Below are 9,691 nucleotides of genomic sequence, written 5' to 3' on the forward strand. Positions count from 1 at the left end.
GGCGTAAGTAACCCTGCCGATAGCCTATCGAGGCGACCTAATTACGACAGCGAAACCTAATACATTAACTCTTTGTTTCCAACCCTATAGTACAAGATTGCTATAGCCCGTATTATTAATAAGCACGCGTAGAATAAGCGGCTTACCGGACTCCGCGACGGCTTAAAGCATATTAATGCTCTTGCTATATTAACAGTACGTATTAAGGCAAGGGCTGAGGACACAGACAGGAGAAGTTATAATAACTCCCTAGTCGATATCGCTATATACAGTAATAGCGATTAAAGCACTAATGCAGTTAATCCGGCTGCTAGTGCTATTAGATATATACAATGCGTACCTCGTTCAATAGCGAGGGTGCTATTAAATAACCTTATAAGTGGGGATAGTTAATCGTTTATAGATAAGCTGTTACGTGCTTAGTAGAGGGACGCCTTTGCTGCTAAACGTATCGACAAGCTTATAAGTAGGCGAACGACTCGATCTAGTAAGAGTAACTAGTCGATCGATAATAAGGGTTATTTGAAGTTTAAGGGCAGATACTATGTCCCCGCTAAACATTCGATCCGACAAGAACTTCTCAAGCGATACTATAATAGTGAGCTTGCCGGTTACTATAGCACAGAGAGGTCGCACGAGCTACTATCGCGTATATACTACTAGCCAAATAGTGAGCGGGATATAAAGGACTACGTAAACACGTATGCCGTATGTCAACGAGTTAAAGCACTAAGGCACCTGCTATTCGGCGAGTTGTCTTTACTTCCTATTCTAAAGAAGCCATTTGCAGAGCTAACAATAGACTTTATTATAGGCCTTCTACCTACTAAACGCAGGGGCAGTAAGGATGTATATAATGCTATCCTTGTTGTAGTAGATCGATTTACTAAAGGCGCTCGATATATCCCGGCGCGGAAAGATTAGACTACTATTAATATAGCAGAAGCGCTATAGAACAACATCTTCTATACCTATTAGGGGACCCCTAAAGGGATAGTCTCTAACCGAGGCTCGACATTTACATCCTATTATTAGAGCGAAATATGCCTATAGCTGAGACTAAAGCATCGGCTATTAACAGCCTTCTATCTATAGACTAACGGTCAAATAGAGAGGCAGAATGCTACCCTATAGCAGTACCTACGCAGCTACATTAACGAGAATCCTAACGACTAGGTCAACCTCCTATAACTAGCTGAATTCGTATACAATAATAGTGTCTACTCATTAACTAAGGTGTTACTATATATAGCTATAATGGGCTAGAATGCCGCTATGCTATAAGACCCCCTATCGCTCGAGGCCGAGCGCAAGGAAAGGGAAGCGTATTAAGTACCAACCCCTAAAACACTAGCGGCTATCGAGAGGGTTTAAAAGATGCGAGAGATTTACGCTAAGATAGCTAACAAACTAGCAAAGGCCTAGGCCTATTAGAAGGCCTATTATAACAAACACTATACACCGATAACCTTTAAGCAAGGCGATATAGTTATACTTAGTATAAAGAACCTCCGCATCCGCAAACACCTATCACCTAATAGCAAAACACGCCCTAAACTAGCACTACGGTTTATTGGCCTATTCCGAATCCGAGAACCGAGAGGCAACGGCTAGGCCTATCAGTTATAGCTCCCACTACACTATACTATCTATAACACCTTCTATATCTCCCTCCTTAAACTATACTACTACCGCGGAGACCCTAAAGAAGCCCCTACTAAATATAAAGAGATACTAGCCGACGGCGAAGAGCTGTAGTCTGTAGAGCGTATACTGAAGCATCGGACTAGGCAAGGCAAAAAGGAGTACCTACTAAGATAGCAAGGCTATTCACCTAAATAGGGCTCGTAGGAGGCTAAAGACTCGTTTAAGGATATAGCTGAGTTGTTAGACGAGTATTAGACTAGTATAAAGAACAAGAAGAAGGCTAAGGGCCTATAATATCACCCGAAATGCTTAGGAACAATGCCACCCCCGGGGTGCTATTAGCTAACTAATCAGAGGCCGGCAAACTAGGACAATAAGACTACACTACTATAGTGAATACGTACCGAGTGTTAACAAGCGCGCTATAACGCGTCAACCAATCGTATACTCTTCTAAGGGCTCTATCTCTTTACTAATGCGCCCTATAAGGACCTTCTCCTAGTATTTAGGTCCCCCTCTTATTCCTTCCTCCTATCGAGTCTTAGGCGATCGGCGAGGGCGGCGCGCGCGTATAAATAGTAATAATAACGATGACGACGGCGTTACGCTTATACTAAAGGGCGACACGGCCGGCGCGGCTATGTTAGTAACGGTATTGCGGAGTGTATTGCTAGTTGAAGCGTTGCTAGCTAAAGAAGGAAATTAGGAGCGAGGTGAAGTTAGCGCTAAGACGGCTAGCGCCGCTATTGTTAATATCACTTGCTATTGTTACTACGCCTACAGACATAACCTTACCTACACTACGAGCCTAAGGCACTAAGGGGTTAATTAAAACTTTGATCAAAACTTAATTAAAACTTTAAGCCGCCTAAAAGATTAAGCGACTAATGGACTAACTAAGGGCAAAAACTATAGAGCTAAGCTAGCCGGGGTCGATCTTGCGGACAATAGGTTACTCCTCGATCTTTCTAACCCTTTAAGCGAGGCGAACCTTAACTATTGCACTTATAATAGCCTTTACCTATAGAAACCAGACGAGCTGTGTTTTTTCTAAAAAGATAAGATAAGATTGACAATTGAAGGCTACTAAACCTAACCAATTAGGGCTAGTGAAACTACGATAGTAAATAATAGTCCTCGTAACAATAAGAACAATCCCTCGGAACGGACAACCCTCGGAAGCGGATATTTCTAGGTCTTTTAAGAGTAGACGCAAAGAACTCGGACAACCTTACTTAGAACGGGGGCAGTGCTGCAATACCCCGTATACCTACCTATTGCAGCAGGGAAGGTGCGCTCGTATTGTAATTAGTTACTAGCCTTCAATTTACATAGCTATATAACCCCTTATTGTTACTACAGTAGCAGCGATAGCGTAGTTGGAAGTTGGACATTGTCGGAGGTGAGGTTTAATATAGTTACATAATTAGGTGGTTAAGCGTTTAATTCAGCGCGGCTAAATAGCTTAGTTAGTCTGCTAAGTTAGCGGCAACGGAGATTAGGTTGTAACATAGACAGGCTACGAGGGCGCGGCCTTTAGAAGGGAAGCGTATGTTAGGACTAAAGAGGTTATACGTAATTGGCATGTAACTAGGCCGAGTGAAGCTAGGGTCTTAGTGCCTTAGGCAGGGCTTGGCGCTTGGCGTTAGGCCAACTGGCCTGCCTTCCTCCCTCTCCTTTTAGATCTCTATCGAATACTACACTGATTGACTACTACCCTATCTACCTGCTAACATAACCCCTATTACAATAGACAAACCACCCTTCCCTAAGGGGCGACTAACTTAGTAGCTTAGTTCGTTCGTATTATAAACTAAGTCCTCGCGGCCTATATCTCCTATACAGCGATGCCTTTCCTTAACGATATCGGTATTAAGGGCCCTAAAACTAGGTACGACAATAAAGAAGTAGAGCCTAGCGTCCGTAGGTTCTTTCTCGAATATATCTAGAACCTCGATAGTGTCCTCTACGACCTAGAGCGAGCCAATCTAACGGTCTATAGAGAAAAGCTTTAGCTCCTATATAAACGAATAAATATTGTCGGGTTTGTAACCGATGAAAACGGCCGCTATCCTAATAATGTACGGGTCCTAAAGATAGTGTCCTAGCCGGATCCTACCTATTAGAAGGATGTCCGGACCTAGCTTAGAGTAGTCTCCTACTTCCGTATCTAGCTCGACAATTTTGTATTAATATATAAGCCCTTATACGCCTTGCTTAAGAAGGATGCTAAGTTCGAATAGACTTCCGTTTACTAAGCAGCTAAGGATACGGTAACTAAGGCACTCGTTACCGTACCTGCACTTATATCTATTAACTACTTAGAGGGTACGGGTTTAATAGTTATTACTATCGACTCGAGCGGGGAAGGCTATAGCGAGATACTAATATAGTATAACCGTAAGGAGCTATCTTTGCGTTACCCTGTCCGGTACGACTTAGGGCTATAGAAACCGATCGAGGCCCGATACGATACTAGCAAGCGAGAATGCCTTAGAGTCTATAAGGCTCTAAAGAAGTTCCGACCGTAGCTCTTTAGTATATTCTTTCGCCTAGAGATCGATGCTCAAACACTAGTCCATTAGCTTAACCGTACAGCCTCCGACCTACTAAACTCTGCGATAGCTCGTTAGGTTGCCTAGATCTATTTGTTTGACTTCGACGTCTTCTACGTTCCTAGGAAGAAGCATACTAGACCGGATAGCCTTTCTAGGAGGCCTGCTATAGAAGAGGACATTACCGAAATAATAGAAGAAGAGGATGTCGACGCGGTTATTAACCGTACCTTCTTTACTGCCTTCTATATTAATGCTATGCTAGTAATTACTAGGTCGAGTGCCGACACCTATCCCGATAACTAACCTAACGAACCTAACGAGCAGCCTAAGGGTTAGGCTAACGAGGACCCTGCTACTAATAGCGACTAGGCTGAAGCTGAGGCGGATAAATTAGATAGAGATAATATCCTTAATAGGGTCTACTCCGACGACTCCTATTATATCGCCTACTTCCTAACCTATACGAAGAAAGCACCTGGTCTGTCTAAGAGTTAATACCGTCGGGTTATTCGCTATTCTCGACGGTTCCTTATTAAAGATCGCATCCTTTAGCGACAAGCGATAGTTGATGCACCTCTCTAGCGTGTTATTAATAACCCTATAGCAAGACAAGAAATCCTTCGTGCAGTCTACGACGAGCTTAGCTACCGGGCAGCGGAGGGCACCTTCGATGTCCTTCGTCGACGATACTAGTAGGATAGCGTATAGGCTAATGTCTCTCGCTACTGTAAGAGCTGTCCTAAGTGCAATTTTAGGAATAGCTACCGTCCGGCGTCGACTAGGCGAGCTACGTATCCCCGCTACCTAGTCAGTTAGAGAACGATAGTACGGTAATAGAGTTTATCTAAGCCGGAATAATAGCCTATATGTTATTCGGGAAGGTCTTTCTCGGTAGCCTAAAGCCTATCATTTCCGTAAGGGCTATAGTGCTATTACTGCCTATAATATAGCTACCTTCCTATTTAAGGACCTATTCTATAGATAAGGCTCGCCCTATAAAATTATCTTAGATAACGCTACGACTAATATAGCTAAAGAAGTTTAAGCGCTACTTATTTCGTACGGGGCGAAGAATGTTCGCATCTCCCCGTACTATCCGTAGTCTAATGCTATCGTTAAGCGCGGCTATCGGTCTTTAATCGATGCCTTGTCTAAGTTAACTAATAGTAGTAATAGATTAGTCGCTATCTCGACCTACGTCCTAGCCCTTCTCTAGGCGGACCGAACGACCGTTGTCGACACTACTAGTCTTATACTAGCGGAGCTTATAATTAGAAGAGACGCTATTCTTCCGATTAAGTTGTCCTACTATACGTATAGCGTTTGCGACTAGGGGTCTATTTGCACTAGAGTGTTACGGTTACTCGCGACAGATCGTTAGGTGACTTCTTATCACGTGTAAGCCGAGGCTTCTTTAGAGAGGCTAATACAAGCGGGAGGCAGAGATAGAATAATTGGTACAAAGGTAATTCCAATCAGTGAGTAGGTAATATAAGTTGAACGCCTCGAGCCATAAGGGCATTCCGGCGTTCCTAAATACAAAGGAGACATCTTGTCTATAGTCGTAAGCGACGTAAGCGACGCTATCGCTCTCGACCGCTCCTATCGCTCCTAGTAAGATAGAGCGACAGCTCAGCCTACTAGTCTTAGCGTCGCTCTAAGATTATGTAAGGACTCTAACTAATCAGATCCGTAACACTATCCCCCTCCTTAAGCGGGATAGTCCCTTATTCCGGAACTTTCTAATTCCAACTTCTTTGCTATACTAAAGTTATTAAAGGACTTGTCTTCTCGTCAGCGTAAGGAAAATATCGTAAATAATATCCTTGCCGACTGCCTCGAAATGCCGATCCGCTGCTTTTATTACGAATAGGCCGATAAATCCTGCAAAGTCGATCTCCGTTCCGGCCGCTACTCTAAGTGCGCCCTATACGGCTAGTCCTATAATATATAAGTTACTCGTATAGAGTATAAAAAAATCCGGAAGGCGCGCCTAAAGATAGCTAAAGATCTCGAAGCGGCCGAAGAGGAGGAAGACCTCCTTACGCGGAAGCTTTTCGAGCATCGCGTAAAGGTCCGTCGCTTACGCAAGTCGCTACGTATAAAGGAAGATCGGGAGGTACAAGCTCTTAAGGCAGAGGAAGCCTCTATTTAATAGGCGGAGGAGCTCGAAAGAGAGCTAGGCTCTTCGCCTATAGAGCCGATAATATTCTCGTTGCCTGCTAACGAGCCGTTTCCCCTAGATAGCCGATTATAGATGTCGCCTCATAACTAGAGTCGTCTAGATAGGACGTCCTAGCCTACCTCTGAAATTCCTAGTAGGAGTGCCGAGAGTCCAGTATCTTGAAGGTATATATTTTCAATGTTTCCTGTCCATTTCATCTTCTAGCTAGTTAGTCTAGTGGTATAATTCTTAGCCACAAAAGACATAGTTGCTAGGTACGCTATTAGAGTCCCCGCTCCTCGAGCTACACTACCCTAGGTCGTTGAGAACTCTAAGGCGCCATAATCGATAGGGTCTAAGAGGTCGTAGGTTCAATTCCTACACTAGTTATTTCTTTTTTGTCCGGTTTTGATATTTTTTGATCATCTGCTGACAGTTCTGCAGGTTTTCTTTTAGTTCCTAGGTGTTTTCTAAATGTGAGTATCCTTTCCATTTAATAAGGTATTTCTGACCTTGCTAATCTAGGATTTCCTCGACTTCAAACTCGTTTTCTTCCTTAGGTTAGAAGTGAAATGTTTCTTAACACGGTGTTTCGGCGTCTATAGGTTCCAGTATAGAGATATAGAATACTAAGTGGATTTTCGCGTCGTCCGGTAGTTTAAGTCGGTAATTAACTGGTCCTTTAGGCTTATTAATCAGAAATGGCCCGACTTTAACGTAGTCTAGTTTCTTAGTCGATCTCCGGGTTTTCAGATTCTTTGTTAGGAGGTAGACCTTATCCCCCTTCTTTAGCTAAGGTGCCATTTTTCGTTTAGCATTATATAGCCCCGTAATCTTTTCTTGAGACTCGGCAATTGCCCTTTACAATTCCTTATATACCTGCTTTAAGTGTTCTGAAGCGACTATCGCTTTATCCGCGTATAGATGCTGTAAATACTGTTCCCCGAACAGCTGCGGATGTTTCCCAAAATTAGCGAAGAATAGTGTCTCTTTCGTAGTCTCAGATTGTTGGTTGTTTAGTGCAAGTTGTGCTATAGGCAATAGCGATGCCTAATTGTTTTGTACGTAATTGACGTAGTGCCGTAAGTATACCTCTAAGGCCTGATTCTTAACTTCCGTTTAGCCGTCTGTCTATAGATGGTATACCGTTGATAGCTTGTGCTTAATTCCAAGCGTCGCTATAAGCGTCTTCCAGTAGTTTGACGTAAAGAGCTTGTCTCTGTCCGTAATATAGGTCTTTGGAAATCCGTAGTATCGTACAAGTCTATCTAGTACGAGGTATCCGAGTTGCTCTGCCGTACTTGCTTCGTTAGCAGGAATAAAGTATACGTATTTCGTAAGCCTATCGACTATAACAAGTATTATGTCGTAGCTATGTCCTATAACCGGATCCTTAGACTTCGGTAGTTTCGTAATAAAGTCCATTATAACTTCGTCCTATAGTTTATCTAGTGGCGTCCTAAATTGGATATATCTATATCTAGCGTGTCTATCAGCCTTGTTACGCTAACATTGTAGACATTTCTTGATATATTCTAGAACTCGTTGTCGCATATATAGGAATCCGAAGCTTCGCTTAACTAGTTCCATTGTTTTTGAAACTCTAGGGTATCCATTTTCTGGTCCGTCGTAGTATTGTCGTATATACTCCGTAACTCGTTCCTTAGGTACTTAGTATTTCCTATGTTCGATTGGAAACTGTTCTTCTATGTCCTGAAGAACTCGTATAATATGGTTGAATTCTTTTGTGTTAGCACTAAGGCTTCCGTCTTAGTTTGCTTTTAATATCTGCTGCTGTACTGGTTCGTGACCTTCTATATAGTCGCTACGGCGGCTTAGTGCGTCGGCTCGTCCGTTCTCGCGTCCTAGGGTATAGCGGATTTCGAACTTATACTGCCCTAGTAGTTCCGACTAGCGGGCCTGTCTTCGGGTTAGTACTTTAGTCGTAGTAAAGTAAGTCAGATTCTTATAATTAGAAAGAATCGTAAGACTCGGTACTCCTTCCGCGTATACTCGCTAGTATTGCAGTAATGCAACTATTGCAAGTAGCTCCTTATTATAGATGTCGTAGTTCTGTTCCGCGGGTGACATCTTTCTCGAGTAATAGGCTACCGGGTATCGTTTCCCGTTATGCTCCTATATAAGGCATGCTCCTATAGCCCTATCCGACGCGTCTGTTTCTATCTAGACCGCCTTACTCCTATCGAATAATCGTAGCGTTGGCGTAGAAACGCATTGCTTCTTTAGCTGCCTAAACGCTTCGTCTTCCTTCGTGCTCTAGTTCCATTTCTTGTCTTTCTTTATAAGCTCCGTAAGGGGTGCCGCTGTCTTAGAGTAGCCCTCGATGAATTTTCTGTTATAGTTAGCTAATCCTAAGAATGATTGTACGTCTTTAACGCATATAGGCGTTGGCTATTCCTGTATTGACTTGGTTTTTTCTAGATCGATCCTGATTCCTATAGTGCTAATAATAAATCCTAGGAATTTAACTTCCTTCTTATAGAATTCGCATTTCTTAGGTGCAGTCTTAAATCCTACTTGAGTAAATCGTTTAAAGACGTCCTGCACTATTCGTATATAGTCCGCGAGAGCTCCTTTAGTATAGACTAAGATATCGTCTATATATGCGATAACGTATATATCTAGAAGGTCTCGGAGGACTTCGTTTACAAGGTCTTAACATAACGCTAGGGCATTTGTAAGTCCTATAGGCATAACCAAGAATTCGTAAAGCCTATATCTTGTTCGGAATGCTGTTATCTATTCGTATCCAGCTGCTATACGTATTGCGTAAAACGCATCGCGTAGGTCAATCTTCGTATACTAGTCTAATCCAGTTAATCGGTCTTACATTTCTTCGATGTTCGGTAGTAAGTACCGATTCTTAATTGTGATGTCGTTAAGTCGTCTAAAATCGACTACTAGCCGTCCTTCGTCTGATCCGGCTTTCGGAACGAACATTACTAGTAAGGCTGCCGAGGATGTCGACTTCCGTATCTAGCCTTTTTCTAATTTCTCTTTTAGCTACTTGTCTAGGGTTTTGAGCTCTTTCTTAGACATTGCGTATAAGGGTCCCTATAGAGGCTCTTTCCTAGGCTGTAAGTGTATTTTATAATCCTATAGTTGGTGTTTAGGTAAGGCTGCCTTGCCTCTCTCCTCTTTAAAGAGTCGCTTCCACTTAGTATACTCTTTAGGAATGTCTAGGTCCGAGATTCTAGCTTCATTCTTCGATAGCGTATAACTTCTATCCTTCCCGTGATTATTATTGTAACCCTCCTAACCTAACGGTAGTATCGATCCGGGTTGAATACGGTTCTCCGTA

The 9,691-nt window shown here is 42.8% G+C and overlaps 1 non-coding gene across 1 annotated transcript; it reads left to right on the forward strand.

Moving 5' to 3' along the window:
• Window positions 1-6,592: 6,592 nt before the first annotated feature.
• On the forward strand, window positions 6,593-6,759 carry MYCFIDRAFT_t57. Its single transcript has one exon. It is a non-coding gene; the product is annotated as a tRNA-Cys (tRNA).
• Window positions 6,760-9,691: the final 2,932 nt, after the last annotated feature.

The sequence above is a fragment of the Pseudocercospora fijiensis genome (assembly GCF_000340215.1).
Source record: "Pseudocercospora fijiensis CIRAD86 unplaced genomic scaffold MYCFIscaffold_7, whole genome shotgun sequence".
Lineage (NCBI taxonomy): Eukaryota > Fungi > Ascomycota > Dothideomycetes > Mycosphaerellales > Mycosphaerellaceae > Pseudocercospora > Pseudocercospora fijiensis.